Source organism: Lolium perenne, chromosome 3, assembly GCF_019359855.2.
Source record: "Lolium perenne isolate Kyuss_39 chromosome 3, Kyuss_2.0, whole genome shotgun sequence".
Taxonomy (NCBI): domain Eukaryota; kingdom Viridiplantae; phylum Streptophyta; class Magnoliopsida; order Poales; family Poaceae; genus Lolium; species Lolium perenne.
Genome location: NC_067246.2, coordinates 310,261,997 through 310,284,472, shown reverse-complemented (window position 1 = coordinate 310,284,472; position 22,476 = coordinate 310,261,997). Strand labels below are relative to the sequence as shown.

The window sequence follows — 22,476 nt, the reverse complement described above, 5'->3', positions numbered from 1 at the left end:
AGGTGCCTTGACATTTATGTTTTGCTCCACAAGTAAGGGAAAGCGATATACCACTTTATCATATCATATTATGAACATTGCAATCCTGCAGATACTTATGTCTCATGTTACTTAATATTGTGTTGGTATCTTTTCATAGCCTGCATAACTATTGAGTAGCCTTAGTTGCATACTTCTTATTATGAATTGCCTAAGTATTTAATCATGTAATGAGAATATATACATCATATGAAGCAAATAGGTTCGTGAAAGTTTCTTTTATCGCACTCAGTTGTCACTGAATTGCTTGAGGACAAGCAATAAGCTAAGCTTGGGAGGAGTTGATACGTCCAAAACGTATCTACTTTGCCAAACACTTTTGCTATTGTTTGCCCTCTAATTTGTGTGTTTTCAATGCAACTAACACAGACTAACGATGTTTTCAGCAAAATTGCTCTAGTGTCTTGTTTTTGTGCAGAAATCCAACTTATAGTAAAATTCTCGGAAAATATCACAAAGATCATATTTCACCCGAAGACTCACGGAGCCAGAAGACGAGACGGAGGGGGGCACGAGGGGCCCACACCTGCCATAAGCGTGGGGCATGCCTGGCCGCACCTAGGGGTGGTCTGGCCACCTCGGCCACCCCCTCGACCTCTCCTCCCGACTGTATTAAGCCTTCGACCCTAAAAACACCAGGGGGTTCGACGTTTTTCCAGAAAGAGTTCCGATGCTCCGCCGCCACCAGAAACCCCAATCCAGGAACCAAAAACTCCTTTCTGGCACCCTGCTGGGACGGGGAATTGGAGGAGATCATCGCCATCGCCATCACCGATGCCTCTCCAACAACCATCCATGATTCCCCCATCCATGTGTGAGTAATTCCCCATTGTAGGCTGTAGGGGATGGTAGGGATTGGATGAGATTGTTCATGTAATAGCTATAAGATTGTTATGGGCATAGTACCTAGTATCCGTTGTTAGTATTTTTTACATTATTGCAACTTGCTATGCTTAATGCTTGTCACTTTGGGCCCGAGTGCCATGATCTCAGATCTGAAAATGTTATTGATTCATGATGATAATTATTATTTTTTATCATACCTGCAAGAGACTGGGAGTGACCAACTAAGATATCACTAATGGCCAAAATAATGCATAGCTACAAAACATTATTAATCAAAGCATAAAGTGATATTAAAAGTCAAAAATTAAATGATCATAGAGGCTCTAGTGTAGGGATTCGTTGCATAGAAAACAAAAAATTTCCTACCGCGAGAACGCAATCCAAGCCAAGATGCAATCTAGAAGACGGGAGCAACGAGGAGATGATCGAGACTCACCCTTGAAGATTTCCAAAACCTACAAGATGAGGCTCTTGTTGATGCGGTAGACGATCACTTGCCGCTTGCAAAAGCGTGTAGAAGATCTTGATCACGGTGCCACGATCGGGCAGCACCTCCGTACTCGGTCACACGTTCGGTGTTGATGAAGACGACGTCCTTCTCCCCGTTCCAGCGGGCAGCGGAAGTAGTAGCTCCTCCTTGACTCCGGCAGCACGACGGTGTGGTGGCGGTGGCGATGGAGAACTCCGGCGGAGCTTCGCTAAGCGTGCGGGAGAGGTGGAGGAGAGAGGGGGCGGCTAGGGTTTGGGAGAGGGGGTGGCCGGCCTCTATGGGGTGCGGCCAGCTTGGTGGCTTGTGGTGGCCGGCCCCCTCCCCTATGCCCCTCATTATATAGGTGGAACCCCAAGTGTTGGACTACAAGTCTTCGAATAAGACCCCAACCCAAAACCTTCCATGTAGTAGGGAAACCTACCCAAGGTGGGACTCCCACCCAAGTGGGATTCCCACCCTTCCATGAAGGGGGGTGGCCGCCCCCCTTGGTGGAGTCCACCTTGGACTCCCCCCTCTAGGGTTGGCCGGCCATGGGGAGGTGGAGTCCCTCCGGGACTCTTCCTTCTTTAGTGATTTCTTCCGGACTTTTCTAGAACCTTCTAGAACCTTCCATAAATGCACCGGATCATTTCCAAACTTGGAATATGACTTCCTATATATGAATCTTATTCTCCGGACCATTCCGGAACTCCTCGTGATGTCCGGGATCCCATCCGAGACTTCGAACAATACTTCGAACTCCATTCCATATTCAAGTTCTACTATTACAACATCAAACCTTAAGTGTGTCACCCTACGGTTCGCGAACTATGTAGACATGGTTGAGATTTCTCTCCGACCAATAACCAATAGCGGGATCTGGAGATCCATAATGGCTCCCACATATTCAACGATGACTTAGTGATCGAATGAACCATTCACATACGATACCAATTCCCTTTGTCACGCTATATTTTACTTGTCCGAGGTTTGATCATCGGTATCACTCTATACCTTGTTCAACCTCGTCTCCTGACAAGTACTCTTTACTCGTACCGTGGTATGTGGTCTCTTATGAACTTATTCATATGCTTGCAAGACATTAGACGACATTCCACCGAGAGGGCCCAGAGTATATCTATCCGTCATCGGGATGGACAAATCCCACTGTTGATCCATATGCCTCAATCATACTTTCCGGATACTTAATCCCACCTTTATAACCACCCATTTACGCAGTGGTGTTTGATGTAATCAAAGTACCTTTCCAGTATAAGTGATTTATATGATCTCACGGTCATAAGGACTAGGTAACTATGTATTGAAAGCTTATAGCAAATAACTTAATGACGTGATCTTATGCTACGCTTAAATGGGTGTGTCCTTGATGTCTACGTGTGCTTCTATTCTTGTAGACAGTGTTGGGCCTCCAAGAGCAGAGGTTTGTAGAACAACAGCAAGTTTCCCTTAAGTGGATCACCCAAGGTTTATCTAACTCAGGGAGGAAGAGGTCAAAGATATCCCTCTCAAGCAACCCTGCAATCACGATACAGGAAGTCTCTTGTGTCCCCAACACACCTAATACACTTGTCAGATGTATAGGTGCACTAGTTCGGCGAAGAGATAGTGAAATACAAGTAGTATGAATGAATATGAGCAGTAGTAACGGCGCCAGAAAAGTGCTTGCTGGCGTGCAGTTGATGGTAGTAATATTGCAGGAAGTAAAGTTGCAGTAAAACAGTAAACAAGCGATGATTGCAGTATTTGGAAACAAGGCCTAGGGATCATACTTTCACTAGTGGACACTCTCAACATTGATCACATAAATAAATAAGTTCTCTTCCTTTGTGCTACATATACTCTTGTTTGATAATGAACACCATTCGTTGTGTAGGGCTACAAGAGCTCCCTCAAGCTGGAGTTAACAAGCGCCACAACATTCGGCATTCATATTTAAGTAACCTTTAGAGCATAATAGATCTTTGCAATTTAAACCGAGTACTAACATAGCATACACACTGTCACCTTTACACTATGAAGGGGGAATAAATCACATCAATACTATCATAGTAATAATTAACTCCATAACCTACACGAGATTATGATCATAACCTACGCCAAGTACTACACGATGCACACACTGTCACCATTACACACGTGGGACAAGGAGTCTCCGGAGATCACATAAGTAAAATCCACTTGAATAGCATAACAACATCTAGATTACAAAGCTCATCATATGAATCTCAATCATGTAAGGCAGCTCATGAGATCATTGTATTGAAGTACATAGGAGAGAGATTAACCACATTGCTACCGGTACAGCCCTTAGCCTCGATGGAGAACTACTCCCTCCTCATGGGAGACAGCAGCGTTGATGAAGATGGCGGTGGTGTCGATGGAGAAGCCTTCCGGGGGCACTTCCCCGTCCCGGCGGCGTGCCGGAACAGAGACTCCTGTCCCCCAGATCTTGGCTTCGCGATGGCGGCGGCTCTGGAAGGTTTCTTGTATCGTGGCTTTTCCGTATCGAAGATTTAGGTCAAGGACCTTTAAATAGGCGAAGAGGCGGAGTCGGAGGGGGTACGGAGCCACCACACAATAGGGCGGCGCGGCCAGGGCCTGGGCCACGCCGGCCACATGTGTGGGCCCCCCAGGGCTCCCCTCTGGCGGCTCTCGGGTGTTCTGGAAGCTTCGTGGAATTCTAAGATGATGGGCATTGATTTCGTCCAATTCCGAGAATATTTCCTTACTAGGATTTCTGAAACCAAAAACAGCAGAAAACAGGAACTGGCACTTCGGCATCTCGTCAATAGGTTAGTTCCGGAAAATGCATCAAAACGATATAAAGTGTGAACAAAACATGTAGGTAATGTCATAAAACTAGCATGGAACATAAGAAATTATAGATACGTTTGAGATGTATCAAGCATCCCCAAGCTTAGTTCCTGCTCGCCCTCGAGTAGGTAAACGATAACAATGATAATTTCTGAAGTGACATGCTATCATAATCTTGATCATACTATTGTAAAGCATATGAGATGAATGCAGCGATTCGAAGCAATGTTAAAGATAATGAGTAAACAAATGAATCATATAGCAAAGACTTTTCATGAATAATACTTTCAAGACAAGCATCAATAAGACTTGCATAAGAGTTACTCATAAAGCAATAAATTCAAAGTAGAAGGCATTGAAGCAACGCAAAGGATGATTAAGTTTCAGCAATTGCTTTCAACTTGTAACATGTATATCTCATGGATAGTTGTCAACACAAAGCAATATAACAAGTGCAATAGGTAGATATGTAAGAATCAATGCACACAGTTGACACAAGTGTTTGCTTCTAAGATATAAAGAAGTAGGAAAACTGACTCAACATAAAGTAAAAGAAAGGCCCTTCGCAGAGGGAAGCAGGGATTAAATCATGTGCTAGAGCTTTTTAAGTTTTGAAATCATATAGAGAGTATAAAAGTAAAGTTTTGAGAGGTGTTTGTTGTTGTCAACGAATGGTAGTGGGCACTCTAACTACCTCATCAACCAGACTTTCAAGAGCGGCTCCCATGAAGGACGTTATCTCTACCAGCAAGGTAGATCATCCCTCTTCTCTTTTGTTTACACATGTACTTTAGTTTAGTTTTTATTTTTTTATTTTTTAGATGACACTCCTCCCAACCTTTGCTTTCTCAAGCCATGGATAACCGAATCCTCGGGTGTCTTCCAACATTTCACATACCATGGAGAAGTGTCTATTTGCAAAATTAAGTTGCTTACTGATAGATCAGGGCAAAACATGTGAAGAGAATTATTAATGCAAGTTAATTAATTGGGGCTGGGCACCCCATTGCCAGCTCTTTTTGCAAAATTATTGGATAAGCGGATGAAGCCACTAGTCCATTGTGAAAGTCTGTCAGAAGTAAATGACAAGGTTGAAAGATAAACACCACATACTTCCTCATGAGCTATAAAACATTGACACAAATAAGAGATAATAGCTTTTGAATTGTTTAAAGGTAGCACATGAAGTATTTGCTTGGAATGGCAGAGAAATACCATGTGGTAGGTAGGTATGGTGGACACAAATGGCATAGTTTTTGGCTCAAGGATTTGGATGCACGAGAAGAATTCCTCTCAATACAAGGCTAGGCTAGCAAGGTTGTTTGAAGCAAACTCAAGTATAAAATGGTGCAGCAAGACTAACATATGAACATATTGTAAGCATTATAAGACTTTACATCGTCTTCCTTGTTGTTCAAACACCTTAACCAGAAAATATCTAGACTCTAGAGAACAATCATGCAAACCAAATTTTAACAAGCTCTATGTAGTTCTTCATTAATGGGTACAAAGTACATGATGCAAGAGCTTAAACATGATCCATATGAGCACAACAATTTCCAAGTATCAAATTATTCAAAACATTATACCAATTACCACATGCAGCATTTTCTGTTTCCAACCATATAACAATGAACGAAGCAGTTTCAACCTTCGCCATGAACATTAAGAGTAAAGCTAAGAACAGATGTGTTCATACGCAACAGCGGAGCGTGTCTCTCTCCCACACAAGCATGAATTTATTCAAACATAAACAAAAACAAAAGCAAACAGATGCTCCAAGTAAAGTACATAAGATGTGACCGAATAAAAATATAGTTTCAAGAGAAGAAACCTGATAAATTGTTGATGAAGAAGAGGATGCCTTGGGCATCCCCAAGCTTAGATGCTTGAGTCTTCTTGAAATATGCAGGGATGAACCACCGGGGCATCCCCAAGCTTAGACTCTTCACTCTCTTGATCATAGTATATCATCCTCCTCTCTTGACCCTTGAAAACTTCCTCCAAACCAAACTCGAAACAAACTCATTAGAGGGTTAGTGCATGATCAAAAATTTCACATGTTCAGAGGTGACACAATCATTCTTAACACTTCTGGACATTGCCCAAAGCTACTGGAAGTCAATGGAACAAAGAAATCCATCCAACTCAGCAAAAGAGGCAATGCGAAATAAAAGGCAGAATCTGTCAAAACAGAACAGTCCGTAAAGACGAATTTTTTAGAGGCACTGGACTTGCTCAGATGAAAATGCTCAAATTGAATGAAAGTTGCGTACATATCTGAGGATCAATCACGTAAATTGGCAGATTTTTCTGAGTTACCTACAGAGAACCCTGCCCAAATTCGTGACAAACAGAAATCTGTTTCTGCGCAGTAATCCAAATCTAGTATCAACCCTACTATCAAAGACTTTACTTGGCACAACAATGCAATAAAATAAGATAAGGAGAGGTTGCTACAGTAGTAACAACTTCCAAGACACAACAAAACAGTAGCAAAAATAAACACATGGGTTATCTCCCAAGAAGTTCTTTCTTTATAGCCATTAAGATGGGCTCAGCAATTTTAATGATGCACTCGCAAGAAATAAGAGTTGAAGCAAAAGAGAGCATCAAGAAGCAAATTCAAAACACATTTAAGTCTAACCCTCTTCCTATGCATAGGAATCTTGTACACAAATAAATTCATGAAGAACAAAGTGACAAGCATAAGAAGGCAATACAAACGCAACTTCAAAAATTTCAGCATATAGAGAGGTGTTTTAGTAACATGAAAATTTCTACAACCATATTTTCCTCTCTCATAATAACTTTCAGAGGCATCATGAACAAACTCAACAATATAAGTATCACATAAAACATTCTTATCATCAGCTATATGCATAAAATTATTACTCTCCACATAAGCATAATCAATTTTATTAGTTGTAGTGGGAGCAAATTCAACAAAGTAGCTATCATTATTATTCTCATCAAGTGTAGGAGGCATAGTATAATCATAATAAAATTTACTCTCCATAGTAGGCGGCACCAAAAGACCACTATCATTATAATCATCATATATGGGAGGCATATCATAATCAACATAAACTTTCTCCTCAATACCTGGAGGGCTAAAGAGATCATTTTCATCAAAACTGACCTCCCCAAGCTTAGAATTTTCTATATCATTAGCAACAATGGTGTTCAAAGCGTTCATACTAATATCATTGCTACTAGCATGCAAATAAGGTTCCATAGGTTTTTTAATTTTCGCATTAAACCATTCATGTCTTGACTCAGGAAATAGTTTAAAAAGCTCACAGATGTTTTCCATTATGCCTTACTAGTGTTTAACAAGAAACAAAAAGATGCAATTGCAGGATCTAAAGGAAATAGCTTCGAACACACACACAACGGCAACAGAAAAGTACTTAGTTACCTGGGACCGGAGTATGAGTGCCTTTTACCTTTCCTCCCCGGCAACGGCGCCAGAAAAGTGCTTGATGTCTACGTGTGCTTCTATTCTTGTAGACAGTGTTGGGCCTCCAAGAGCAGAGGTTTGTAGAACAGCAGCAAGTTTCCCTTAAGTCGATCACCCAAGGTTTATCGAATTCAGGGAGGAAGAGGTCAAAGATATCCCTCTCAAGCAACCCTGCAATCACGATACAAGAAGTCTCTTGTGTCCCCAACACACCTAATACACTTGTCAGATGTATAGGTGCACTAGTTCGGCGAAGAGATAGTGAAATACAAGTAGTATGAATGAATATGAGCAGTAGTAACGGCGCCAGAAAAGTGCTTGCTGGCGTGCAGTTGATGGTAGTAATATTGCAGGAAGTAAAGTTGCAGTAAAACAGTAAACAAGCGATGGTTGCAGTATTTGGAAACAAGGCCTAGGGATCATACTTTCACTAGTGGACACTCTCAACATTGATCACATAAATAAATAAGTTCTCTTCCTTTGTGCTACATATACTCTTGTTTGATAATGAACACCATTCGTTGTGTAGGTCTACAAGAGCTCCCTCAAGCCGGAGTTAACAAGCGCCACAACATTCGGCATTCATATTTAAGTAACCTTTAGAGCATAATAGATCTTTGCAATTTAAACCGAGTAGTAAGATAGCATACACACTGTCACCTTTACACTATGAAGGGGGAATAAATCACATCAATACTATCATAGTAATAATTAACTCCATAACCTACACGAGATTATGATCATAACCTACGCCAAGTACTACACGATGCACACACTGTCACCATTACACACGTGGGACAAGGAGTCTCCGGAGATCACATAAGTAAAATCCACTTGAATAGCATAACGACATCTAGATTACAAAGCTCATCATATGAATCTCAATCATGTAAGGCAACTCATGAGATCATTGTATTGAAGTACATAGGAGAGAGATTAACCACATAGCTACCGGTACAGCCCTTAGCCTCGATGGAGAACTACTCCCTCCTCATGGGAGACAGCAGCGTTGATGAAGATGGCGGTGGTGTCGATGGAGAAGCCTTCCGGGGGCACTTCCCCGTCCCGGCGGCGTGCCGGAACAGAGACTCCTGTCCCCCAGATCTTGGCTTCGCGATGGCGGCGGCTCTGGAAGGTTTCTCGTATCGTGGCTTTTCCGTATCGAAGATTTAGGTCAGGGACCTTTAAATAGGCGAAGAGGCGGAGTCGGAGGGGGTACGGAGCCACCACACAATAGGGCGGCGTGGCCAGGGCCTGGGCCACGCCGACCACATGTGTGGGCCCCCCAGGGCTCCCCTCTGGCGGCTCTCGGGTGTTCTGGAAGCTTCGTGGAATTCTAAGATGATGGGCGTTGATTTCGTCCAATTCCGAGAATATTTCCTTACTAGGATTTCTGAAACCAAAAACAGCAGAAAACAAGAACTGGCACTTCGGCATCTCGTCAATAGGTTAGTTTCGGAAAATGCATCAAAACGATATAAAGTGTGAACAAAACATGTAGGTAATGTCATAAAACTAGCATGGAACATAAGAAATTATAGATACGTTTGAGACGTATCAGTCCTTTACATCATTCATATAATGATATAACCTTGTTATTAATAACATCCAATGTTCATGATTATGAAACTAATCATCTATTAATCAACAAGCTAGTTAAGAGGCTTACTAGGGACTCATTGTTGTTTACATAACACACATGTATCAATGTTTCGGTTAATACAATTATAGCATGATATATAAACATTTATCATAAACATAAATATATATAATAACCACTTTTATTATTGCCTCTTGGGCATATCTCCAACAGTCTCCCACTTGCACTAGAGTCAATAATCTAGATTACATTGTAAGGTACCTTACACCCATGGCATTCTGGTGTTGGTCATGCTTTGGCCTAGGGAGAGCTTTAGTCAACGGATCTGCTACATTCAGATCAGTGTGTACTTTGCAAATCTTTACTTCTCCATCTTCGATGTACTCGCGAATCGAATGATAACGCAGCTTGATATGCTTCAGCCTCTTGTGTGACCTTGGTTCTTGTGCATTGGCGATGGCACCCATGTTGTCACAGTAGATGACTAGTGGGTCCAATGCATTAGGAACCACACCGAGCTCTACAATGAACCTCTTCATCCATACCGCTTCTGATGAAGCCTCTGAAGCCGCTATGTACTCCGATTCTGTTGAAGACTTCGCCACCGTGCACTGCTTTGAGCTTGCCCAGCTTACTGCAGCACCATTCAATATAAACACGTACCCAGACTGTGACTTAGAGTCATCAGGATCAGTGTTCCAACTTGCATCGGTGTAACTTGTTACAACGAGCTCTTGGTCACCTCCATAACAAAGAAACATATCCTTAGTTCTTTTCAAGTACTTCAGGATATTCTTGACCGCTGTCCAGTGTTCCATTCCTGGATCACTTTGATATATGCTAGTCAAACTAACAGCATGTGCTATATCCGGTCTAGTACATAGCATGGCATACATGATAGAGCCTACTGCCGAAGCATAGGGGATCTGACTCATCCTTTCTCTTTCTTCTGCCGTAGCCGGACCTTGAGTCTTACTCAAGACCTTGCCTGGTAACATAGGTAAGAATCCTTTCTTACTTTCGTCCATTCTAAACTTCTTTAGAATCTTGTCCAGGTATGTACTTTGTGATAGCCCTATTAGACGTCTTGATCTATCTCTATAAATCTTGATGCCTAATATATACGATGCTTCACCAAGGTCTTTCATTGAAAAACTATTATTCAAATAACCTTTTACACTGCTTAATAGTTCTATATCATTCCCAATCAATAATATGTCATCTACATATAATATCAGGAATGCTACAGAGCTCCCACTCACTTTCTTGTAAATACAGGCCTCTCCATGATACTGTATAAACCCGAAGTCTTTGATCACCTTATCAAAGCGTCGGTTCCAACTTCTCGATGCTTGCTTCAGTCCATAAATTGAACGCTGAAGTTTGCATACTTTGTCAGCATTTTTAGGATCGACAAAACCTTTGGGTTGTACCATATACAACTCTTCCTCAATGTCTCCATTAAGGAACGCCGTTTTGACATCCATCTGCCAAATCTCATAATCGAAAAATGCAGCTATTGCTAACAAAATCCTCACAGATTTTAGCTTCGCTACAGGTGAGAAAGTCTCATCGTAGTCAACACCTTGAATTTGTCGGAAACCCTTTGCGACAAGTCGAGCTTTATAGACAGTAATATTACCATCAGCATCTGTTTTTCTCTTGAAGATCCATTTATTCTCGACAGCCTTGCGGCTATCAGGTAAGTCTACCAAAGTCCACACTTTGTTATCATACATGGATCCCATTTCAGATTTCATGGCTTCTTGCCATTTGTTGGAATCTGGGCTCATCATCGCTTCTTCATACGTCGCAGGGTCTTCATCATTGTTGTCCACAATCATGACATTTAGACAAGGATCATACCAATCAGGAGTGGCACGTTTCCTTGTCGATCTGCGAGGTTCAGTAGCTATCTCGTTTGAAGTTTCATGATCATCATCATTAGCTTCCTCTGTTGACGGTGCAGGCGGCATAGGAACATCTTCCGGTACTGCGCTACTCTGATCAATGAGTGAAGATTCATCAATCTCATCGAGTTCTACTTTTCTTCCAGTCACTTCTTTAGTGAGAAATTCTTTCTCAAGAAAGGTTCCGTTCTTAGCAACAAAGATCTTGCCTTCGGATCTGTGATAGAAAGTATACCCTATAGTTTCCTTAGGGTATCCTATGAAGACGCATTTCTCCGCTTTGGGTTCTAGCTTGTCCGGTTGTAACTTTTTTACATAGGCTTCGCAACCCCAAACTTTTAGGAATGACAGCTTAGGTTTCTTATTAAACCATAATTCATACGGCGTCGTTTCAACGGATTTTGATGGTGCTCTATTTAAAGTGAATGCGGCTGTCTCTAATGCATAACTCCAAAATGATAATGGTAAATCAGTAAGAGACATCATAGAATGAACCATATCTAAGAGAGTTCGATTACGACGTTCGGACACGCCGTTTCGTTGAGGTGTTCCCGGTGGTGTCAATTGTGAAAGTATTCCGCATTTCTTTAAATGCATGCCAAACTCATAACTCAGATATTCACCTCCGCGATCAGATCATAGAAATTTAATCTTCTTGTTACGTTGATTTTCTACTTCACTTTGGAATTCCTTAAACTTCTCGAAAGTTTCGGATTTATGTTTCATGAAATAGATATACCCATATCTACTCAGATCATCTGTGAAGGTTAGAACATAACGATAACCACCGCACGATGCTACACTCATTGGTCCGCACACATCGGTATGTATGATTTCCAATAAGTCAGTAGCTCGCTCCATAATACCAGAGAATGGAGTCTTAGTCATTTTTCCCATTAGACATGCTTCGCATCTATCAAGTGACTCAAAGTCAAGTGATTCAAGTAATCCATCAGTATGGAGTTTCTTCATGCATTTCACTCCAATATGACCAAGACGACAGTGCCACATATAAGTAGAATTATCATTCAATTTAATTCGCTTAGCATCAATGTTATGAATATGTGTATCACTACTATCGAGATCTAACAGAAATAAACCATTCTTTTCAGGTGCTCGACCATAAAAGATATTATTCATAAAAATAGAACAACCATTATTCTCAGACTTGAATGAATAACCGTCTTGCATTAAACAAGATCCAGATATAATGTTCATGCTCAACGCGGGTACAAAATAACAATTATTGAGGTTTAAAACTAATCCCGAAGGTAGATGTAGAGGAAGTGTGCCGACAGCGATCACATCGACTTTGGATCCATTTCCAACGCGCATCGTCACTTCATCCTTCAATAGTCTTCGTTTATTCTTTAGTTCCTGTTTCGAGTTACAAATATGAGCAACCGAACCAGTATCAAATACCCAGGTACTAGTACGAGAACCAGTAAGATAAACATCTATAACATGTATATCAGATATACCTTCTTTCTTCTTCTTAACAAGGCCGCTCTTCAGATCCACCAAATACTTGGAGCAATTACGCTTCCAGTGTCCCTTCTCCTTGCAGTAATAGCACTCAACATCAGGCTTAGGGCCAGTCTTAGGTTTCACAGGAGGCGTGGCAGCTTTCTTGCCACCCTTCTTGAATTTTCCCTTAGACTTGCCCTGTTTCTTGAAACTGGTGGTCTTGTTGACCATCAACACTTGGTGCTCTTTCTTGATCTCAATCTCAGCAGATTTCAGCATGGAGAAGAGTTCAGGTAACTCTTTGTTCATGTTCTGCATATTGTAGTTCATCACAAAGTTCTTGTAACTAGGTGGCAGTGATTGAAGGACACGATTAATCCCCAGTCGGTTAGGAATCACTATTCCCAAATCACTGAGTTTCTTCGCATGCCCGGTCATGGCGAGCATGTGCTCACTAACGGAGCTGCCTTCTTCCATCATGCAACTGAAGAAGTGTTTCGATGCTTCATAGCATTCCACGGCCGCATGAGTTTCAAAGATAGTTTTCAACTCATTGACCAACTCATGAGGATCGTGGTGCTCAAAATGTTTTTGAAGATTGGCTTCCAGACTGCATAGGATGGCACACTGAACTTGAGAGTACCGAGTTTTCCGAGTCGCGTAAACGTTCTTTACTTCATCGGTTTCAGTTTCTGCAGGAGGGTCACCTAGCGGTGCATCAAGCACATATTGCAGATTTCCGCCATTGAGGAAGATCCTCACATGACGGAACCAGTCGGTGAAGTTGCTACCGTTGCTCTTAAGCTTTTCTTTCTCTAGGAACTGGTTAAAATTGATTGGGGACGCCATATCTACAACATATATTTGCAATAGTTTAGACTAATGTTTATGACAAATTGAGTTCAAATTTTAATTTAACAAAATTAAAATCTAGGTGAACTCCCACTCAAAACAATATCCCTCGCATTGTCTTAGTGATCACACGAACCAAATCCACCACACCAAGTCCGATCATCACGAGACAAGATGTAATTTCAATGGCGAACATTCAAAGTGTTCATCATATCAATCATATGATTCATGCTCTACCTTTCGGTATCATGTGTTCCGAGACCATGTCTGTACATGCTAGGCTCGTCAAGGCCACCTTAGTATCCGCATGTGCAAAACTGGCTTGCACCCGTTGTATGCACTTGTTGAGTCTATCACACCTGATCATCACGAGATGCTTCGAAACGACAAGTCTTGGCAACGGTTCTACTAAGGATGAACACTTTATTATCTTGATATTTTAGTGAGAGGGATCATCTTATAATGCTACCGTCGCGATCTAAGCAAAATAAGATGCATAAAGGATTAACATCACATGCAGTTCATATGTGATATGACATGGCCCTTTTGTCTTTGCGCCTTTGATCTTCATCTCCAAAGCACGGACATGATCTCCATCATCAACGGGCATGATCTCCATCATCGTTGGCGTAGCGTCAAGGTCAATGGCGCCGTCTTCATGATTGTTCTCCCATGTAGCAACTATTACAACTTCTTTGAAATACTACTCAACATGAAATTTAAAGACAACCATAAGGCTCCTGCCGGTTGCCACAATACAATAATGATCATCTCATACATATTCATCATCACATTATGGCCATATCACATCACCAAACCCTGCAAAACCAAGTTAGACGTCTCTAATTTGGTTTGCATATTTTACGTGGTTTAGGGTTTTCGAGTAAGATCTAATCTACCTACGAACATGAACCTCAACGGTGATACTAGTGTTGTCAATAGAAGAGTAAATTGAATCTTCACTATAGTAGGAGAGACAGACACCCGCAAAGCCACTTATGCAATACAAGTTGCATGTCGAGCGTGGAGCAAATCTCATGAACGCGGTCATGTAAAGTTAGCCCGAACCGCTTCATCCCACTATGCGACAAAGATGTAAAGTACTCAAACTAAAGACAACAAAAGCATCAACGCCCACAAAACCATTGTGTTCTACTCGTGCAACCATCTATGCATAGACACGGCTCTGATACCACTGTAGGGATTCGTTGCATAGAAAACAAAAAATTTCCTACCGCGAGAACGCAATCCAAGCCAAGATGCAATCTAGAAGACGGGAGCAACGAGGAGATGATCGAGACTCACCCTTGAAGATTTCAAAAGCCTAAAAGATGAGGCTCTTGTTGCTGCGGTAGACGATCACTTGCCGCTTGCAAAAGCGCGTAGAAGATCTTGATCACGGTGCCACGATCGGGCAGCACCTCCGTACTCGGTCACACGTTCGGTGTTGATGAAGACGACGTCCTTCTCCCCGTTCCAGCGGGCAGCGGAAGTAGTAGCTCCTCCTTGACTCCGGCAGCACGACGGCGTGGTGGCGGTGGCGATGGAGAACTCCGGCGGAGCTTCGCTAAGCGTGCGGGAGAGGTGGAGGAGAGAGGGGGCGGCTAGGGTTTGGGAGAGGGGGTGGCCGGCCTCTATGGGGTGCGGCCAGCTTGGTGGCTTGTGGTGGCCGGCCCCCTCCCCTATGCCCCTCATTATATAGGTGGAACCCCAAGTGTTGGACTACAAGTCTTCGAATAAGACCCCAACCCAAAACCTTCCATGTAGTAGGGAAACCTACCCAAGGTGGGACTCCCACCCAAGTGGGATTCCCACCCTTCCATGAAGGGGGGTGGCCGGCCCCCTTGGTGGAGTCCACCTTGGACTCCCCCCTCTAGGGTTGGCCGGCCATGGGGAGGTGGAGTCCCTCCGGGACTCTTCCTTCCTTAGTGATTTCTTCCGGACTTTTCTAGAACCTTCTAGAACCTTCCATAAATGCACCAGATCATTTCCAAACTTGGAATATGACTTCCTATATATGAATCTTATTCTCCGGACCATTCCGGAACTCCTCGTGATGTCCGGGATCCCATCCGAGACTTCGAACAATACTTCGAACTCCATTCCATATTCAAGTTCTACTATTACAACATCAAACCTTAAGTGTGTCACCCTACGGTTCGCGAACTATGTAGACATGGTTGAGATTTCTCTCCGACCAATAACCAATAGCGGGATCTGGAGATCCATAATGGCTCCCACATATTCAACGATGACTTAGTGATCGAATGAACCATTCACATACGATACCAATTCCCTTTGTCACGCAATATTTTACTTGTCCGAGGTTTGATCATCGGTATCACTCTATACCTTGTTCAACCTCGTCTCCTGACAAGTACTCTTTACTCGTACCGTGGTATGTGGTCTCTTATGAACTTATTCATATGCTTGCAAGACATTAGACGACATTCCACCGAGAGGGCCCAGAGTATATCTATCCGTCATCGGGATGGACAAATCCCACTGTTGATCCATATGCCTCAACTCATACTTTCCGGATACTTAATCCCACCTTTATGACCACCCATTTACGCAGTGGCGTTTGATGTAATCAAAGTAGCTTTCTAGTATAAGTGATTTATATGATCTCATGGTCATAAGGACTAGGTAACTATGTATTGAAAGCTTATAGCAAATAACTTAATGACGTGATCTTATGCTACTCTTAAATGGGTGTGTCCTTTACATCATTCATATAATGATATAACCTTGTTATTAATAACATCCAATGTTCATGATTATGAAACTAATCATCTATTAATCAACAAGCTAGTTAAGAGGCTTACTAGGGACTCATTGTTGTTTACATAACACACATGTATCAATGTTTCGGTTAATACAATTATAGCATGATATATAAACATTTATCATAAACATAAAGATATATAATAACCACTTTTATTATTGCCTCTTGGGCATATCTCCAACATCTAGTTGACTGGTTGTAGTCATAACATGATATAAGCATGTGCCAAGTCAATCCAATAAATCATCAAAGGAGAATACCACAATATTATACTTTGTATGATGAAAACAAAACATGATTCTTTCAATTGCATATTAAGCACTCTCAGCTATTTGAGACAAGTCATGCTACAACAATATCTACTAATCATATGATAAAAATAACATCCAACATGACATGCCAAAGTCTATGCCACAGTCTAGACAAGTTTCCTTTTGCATCACTATAAGCATGAAATATTTTAATCGTCTCCAACACCAATCAACTTATTTGAAACAACTCTCATAGATGAAAATCAATAAACACCAGAGAGCTAACCATAAATGAATAAAGAAGACTAACAAGTTCTGAACAAAATAAGAATGGAAAACCAAGAGCTAAACGCAGTGCTAGAAAACTAGAACACTCGCAGAACAATAAGAGCGAAAACTAGAGCGTTCTATGCAATTAAAACGGAGCGTGTCTCTCTCCCACACAAGAATGCTAGGATCCAACCATATGATACAACAAACAAAATAAAAAAGAAAAAACAAAAATAAAGACACTCTAAAAACAACACATAGCATATGAAGCAATAAAAATATAGCTCATGGAAAGATGACCTGATGCTTTGTTGATGAAGAGGGGATGTCTTGGGCATCCCCAAGATTTGATGCTTGTACCTCTTGGATATTTCTTGGGGTGACATGGGCATACCCAAGCTTGAGCTTTTGTCCATACTTCATCCCATTACATCACTCTTCTCTCCCTACACTTGAAAACATCCTTCGTACAAAAATTCACACAATTCTCATTAGCAGCATTAGTGCAATCAAAATAACAAATCCACTTAGGTTAAGTTTTAACATATATAAAGCATCCATTAAAACACTAGCTATTGTAGCAACTTCTTCAAAAATCTCTTTCTCTCAAAAGAACTAAAAAAGAAAGAGATTAAGAGGCACATGCAAATAGTGGCAGAAATCTGTCAAAATAGAACAACAGGTAAAGATTAATTTTTTCGATAATTTTCTGTTACTCAGATCGAAAAGTGCTCAACTAACTAAAGTTGCTAATAATCTGGGGCATATGCTCAAAAATTGGCAGCTCATAATTACGTTCTGGCTGGGAATACAAATTTTTATGGTGACAGCACATAATCTGTTTTCAGGACAGCAACTTCCCCAAATCTTACTTTCTTCCCATTAGAGGCTATTTTTGGCACAAAAACGAAATAAAATGATAAGGAGAGGTTATTACAGAGGCAATAAATTCCAAGACCCAACAAAAGAAAAATTATAGAAATAAAACATGGGTTATCTTCCAAGTGTGTTTTTTTAACGTCTTTCAGCTCGACTCGGTAATTTGAGAAGATGCTCACATAAAAAAATATAAATTAAAGCAAAAGAGAGAATCAAGGAACAAATATGAAACACATTTAAGTCTAACCCAATTCCTATGCATAGGAATCTTGTACACAAATAAATGCACAAAGAACAAAGTGACAAACATAGGAAGGTAAAACAAGAGTAACTTCAAAACTTTCAGCATATAGAGAGGTGTTTTAGTACAATGAAAACTTATACAACCATATTTTCCTCTCTCATAATAACTTTCAGTAACATCATGAATAAACTCAACAATATAATTATCACATAAAACATTCTTATCATGAGCCACATGCATAAAATAATTATTACTCCCCACATATGCATATTCATTCTTATTAATTGTAGTGGGAGCAAATTCAACAAAATAGCTATCATTATTATTCTCATCAGCATAATCATCAAATATAGGAGGCATATTGTAACCATAATCAATTTTCTCCTCAATAGTAGGTGGATTGAAAATAACATAATCATCATTGTAATCATCATATATTGGAGATATAATATTATCATAGAAAATTTTCTCCTCAAAAGATGGGGAACTAAAAAGATCATTTCCATAAAAACTAGCTTCCCCAAGTTTAGACTTTTCCATAGCATTAGCAATAATGGTGTTCAAAAAAATTATACTAATAACATTGCTAACAGCATGCAAGTAAAGTTTCATAGGTTTTTTAATTTTCTCTTCAAACACCTCATGTGTTAACTCAAGATAAATACTATAAAGCTCTCTAATTTTGTTGTTGTTTTCCATTAAGCCTAACTAATGAAAATAAAAATAACAAGATGTAATTGCAGAATCTAAAGGAAATAACTTCGAGCACTCACCAGCAACTAGTAAACTTAGTAGCTAAAGTATGTGAGTACCGTTTACCTTTCCTCCCCGACAACGGCGCCAGAAGAGAGCTTGATGTCTACGCATGCTTCTATTTTTGTAGTCAGTGTTGAGCCTCCAAGTGCAGAGGTTTGTAGAACAACAACAAGTTTCCTTTAAGTGGATCACCCAAGGTTTATCGAACTCAGGAAGGTAAAGGTCAAAGATAGCCCTCTTAAGCAACCCTGCAATTACGATACAAGATGTCTCTTGAGTACCCAACACACCCAATACACTTGTCAAGTGTATATGTGCACTAGTTCGGCGAAGAGATAGTGAAATACAAGTAATATGGATGATTGTAAGTGGTAATTGCAATCTGAAATAAAAATAGCAGCAAGCAAACATGTAGCAGAACTAGTTGTAAACGGTGTTTCAATGCTTGGAAACAAGGCCTAGGGATCATACTTTCACTAGTGGACACTCTCAACAATAATACCATAATTGAATACATATATATTATCACTTCACTGCGCTACTCTGAACCACTATCCGGTTTGATAATAAACACAAATTCACTGCGTAGGGCTGCATAAGCATTCCTTAAAGTTCGCATTCCCAATCTATGGACGCCCACACTATCACCTTGAGCATACAAAGATGGTACTAACTAGTCACCACAATTCATAATTATTTCTGTAAATTAAGCTTAAGAAACAAACACGGTGTGCACACTGTCACCTTCACACCGTTGGACAAGGTGTCCCCGGAGATCACATAATAAAACCACTTGAGTAGTACAATAGTTGAAGAATAACATCTATTTATTCAACTAGATTACAAAGCTCATGACCACATAAAGATCATACGTGGAAAGATAGATAGACCACATAGCTACCGGTAAACCCCTCAGCCTCGGGGGAGAACTACTCACTCCTCATCATGAGAGTCAACAATGGAGATGAAGATGGCGGTGGAGTCGATGGAGATGGCTCCGGGGGCAATTCCCCGTCCCGGAAGGGTACCGGAACAGAGACTTCTGTCCCCCAGATCTTATCTTCGGCGGCGGCGGAGCTACGGAACTTTTCATGGACGGAGGCTTCTTATAGGTGGAAGGGATGGGTCGGTGGAGGCCAGGGGGCCAGACCACCCCTAGGTGCGGCCAGGGCCTGGGCCGCACCTAGGCCTAGTCTGGCCGCCCTGTGGTGCCTCTTCGTCCCCTCTCTGGACTTCGTCTTCGTTACTGAAAAAAATAAGATCTTTGGTTTTTGTTTCATCTGATTCTGAGAATATTTACTGTACAATCTTTCTAAAATACAAAACAGCAAAAAAACAGGAACTGGCACTGTGACATCTTGTCAATAGGTTAGTGTCGGAAAATGCATAAAAGTGCCACGAAGTGTAAACAAAACATCTAGCAATTGGTGTAAAACAAGGATGGAGCATCAAAAATTATAGATACGTTTTCAACGTATCACCCGACTTTATAAATAAATCAACCACACCCATACAAAGTTCAAGTACAAGCATAAAAGAAACTACCAACCACCAACAGGTCCACTGGGGCCACAACACATCATGCCCGAAAAAGAGAAAACAAGCGATATAGCCTAGAGACAACGGCAACTCAGAGGCTGGATGGCGTAGAAATGCGACGAGCCGCCGCTAGAACATCCTCCAGCATGCCGTCCAGACGCTCCCTATCCTGCAGTCTACACAGCGGGTAATAAAGCTAAGAAATTGTAGATACAGTCAGTAGCGCGTTAAGGAAAGATACGCTCTATCACCGTCTTATTGCGCACAGTCTAAAGGGTCAAAGTTAAAGCCGCTAACAACAGGCAGAAGAGACGCCTCCTCCTGCCAGTGTTATTCACATAGACCTCAATAAAGTCGCCGAGGGTTAAGGCCTACCACTCAGGCCCCACTTGACACCTCAAAACTCGTCATTGGCAGACTCACACCCTCTCATGCATCGAGCTTGGCTGACCTCTTTTTCTTTCTCATTGTGCTTGCCGCTGCTCCAAGATTTCATTTTCTACATTTTCTACATTCATTGCGCCAATGTTCTCCTTGGCATCTGTCTTGGCAGCGGATTAGCTGGAGCGACGACACACATCCGTTCTCCTCTGCATACATCCCAGCGGCAGATACATGGAAGCACGAGACAAGTGGGGTCGTTTTGGGCACCACATCCTCCTTGACCAACACCGTCCACGGAGATGCTCGTGACGTTGGTGAGTCGGTGCCTACTAAGCATCACGGGGCCATGATGACTCAGTAACATGTTAGTATAAGAAAAGAGAGGTGCTACTGTACAAAAACATGAAAAATCCAAAACATAGACATGTGAATGGCTATCCATTTATACTTTCATGCTTTGCATGTCATATCACGTCCCACCTAAGCCATGGTTACCAAACGACCAAGTTTGTGGTGCATCATGAAGGTTCCTTTAGGCATCCGTGATAATGAAACTAATAATCTTGAAGCAAAGAATATTCCATTGCTTATTGCAAGTCACTTGATTGTTATTCTGTCATGTCAATATATAAAGTTTTCTTAGCCACAAGAAATTACCTTTCCCTTACTTTGGAATATCTGATGTATTGATTCACCTTTGCATTCAGCAAGGCTTGCGTGAGAATGAAATCACACAAAAAACTTGCTTCCCTGTAAAATTGTAATTTGTCCTAGTTCTGTGTAATCCTAAGAAGATATTCCATCGAGTAATCATTATGCGTTCGAGCTATTTTCCATGGGGGGGTCCTCGTATGGACCCATCTGGGAGCACAACCTCGGGTTCTGGAAGAAGAACATCTCTGAGAGCGACAGGGTTCTCTTCTTGAAGTACGACGAGATGATGGCCCATCCAGTCGTCTATGTCAAGATGCTCGCCGAGTTCCTCCGCGTCCCCTTCACCGAGGAGGAGGTGAGCGGTGGAGTCGTGGAGGACGTGGTGCACCTGTGTAGCTTCGACAAGCTCAAGAGCATGCCGGTCAACTCCTCGGGTGTGTCTGACAGGATCGGTGGGGTGCCAATGGAGAATTCTTCCTTCTTTAGGGCTGGAAAAGTTGGTGACTGGGCGAACCACCTGACTGAAGAGATGGCGATCGAAGAAGCTGGATGACATTGTCGACGAGAAACTCCGGGATTCGGGTCTCACCTTTTGACATCTCATTGTGTGCATGCTTGTGCACCCAAGTCAGACGCATACTATGTATGCTCCAATAATAAGTGAGAACAATCTAGTGCATGCTTAATTTGATGTTTTGTATGCCTACTCCTCTTGGTGATATGAGCAAGAGGTTGCGAAAATGTAGACACAGAAAGGAGAGAGAGGTGAGGCGTGGGGAGTCCTGGGATCACACCATTTATGCTGCCCCTCCTCCCTCCCCCAATTGCATGTGGTTAAGGCTCATGGCTGTGTTTGGCAAGGCAAAAGCCAAGGTACAGCGTGCCTATCTATCTATGGTGTGTGTTGTGAGGAGGGAGGCAAAGACACAAGCCTTTCTCGCAACCAGGTGGTTAAGGTTTGGAGAAAGAGAGATCGAGGTGTGGAGAAAAGGCAGCGTCTTACACTTAGTGTGGACATCACCTTCTATCATGACAGGATCGACACCAGCAGCAGTATAGGTGCCATGGATAAGGGCCTCCTCCAACTCACCAAAGTAAGCAGCGGCTGCAGGTTGCAACTCCCTCCTGGAACAAAGCAGTAGAACTCAGCATCAGTGGTGGTAGAGCAACACAGCGTAAACTTGGCGCCAGTATTCGAGCAATCACGTTGATATGTATTTTATCTCTATT

At 41.8% G+C, this 22,476-nt stretch overlaps 1 pseudogene; it reads left to right on the top strand.

The window, feature by feature from the left end:
• LOC127338827 (flavonol 3-sulfotransferase-like) overlaps positions 1-22,112 on the top strand; it is a 28,482-nt pseudogene extending 6,370 nt beyond the window's left edge.
• The last annotated feature ends 364 nt before the right edge of the window (positions 22,113-22,476 follow it).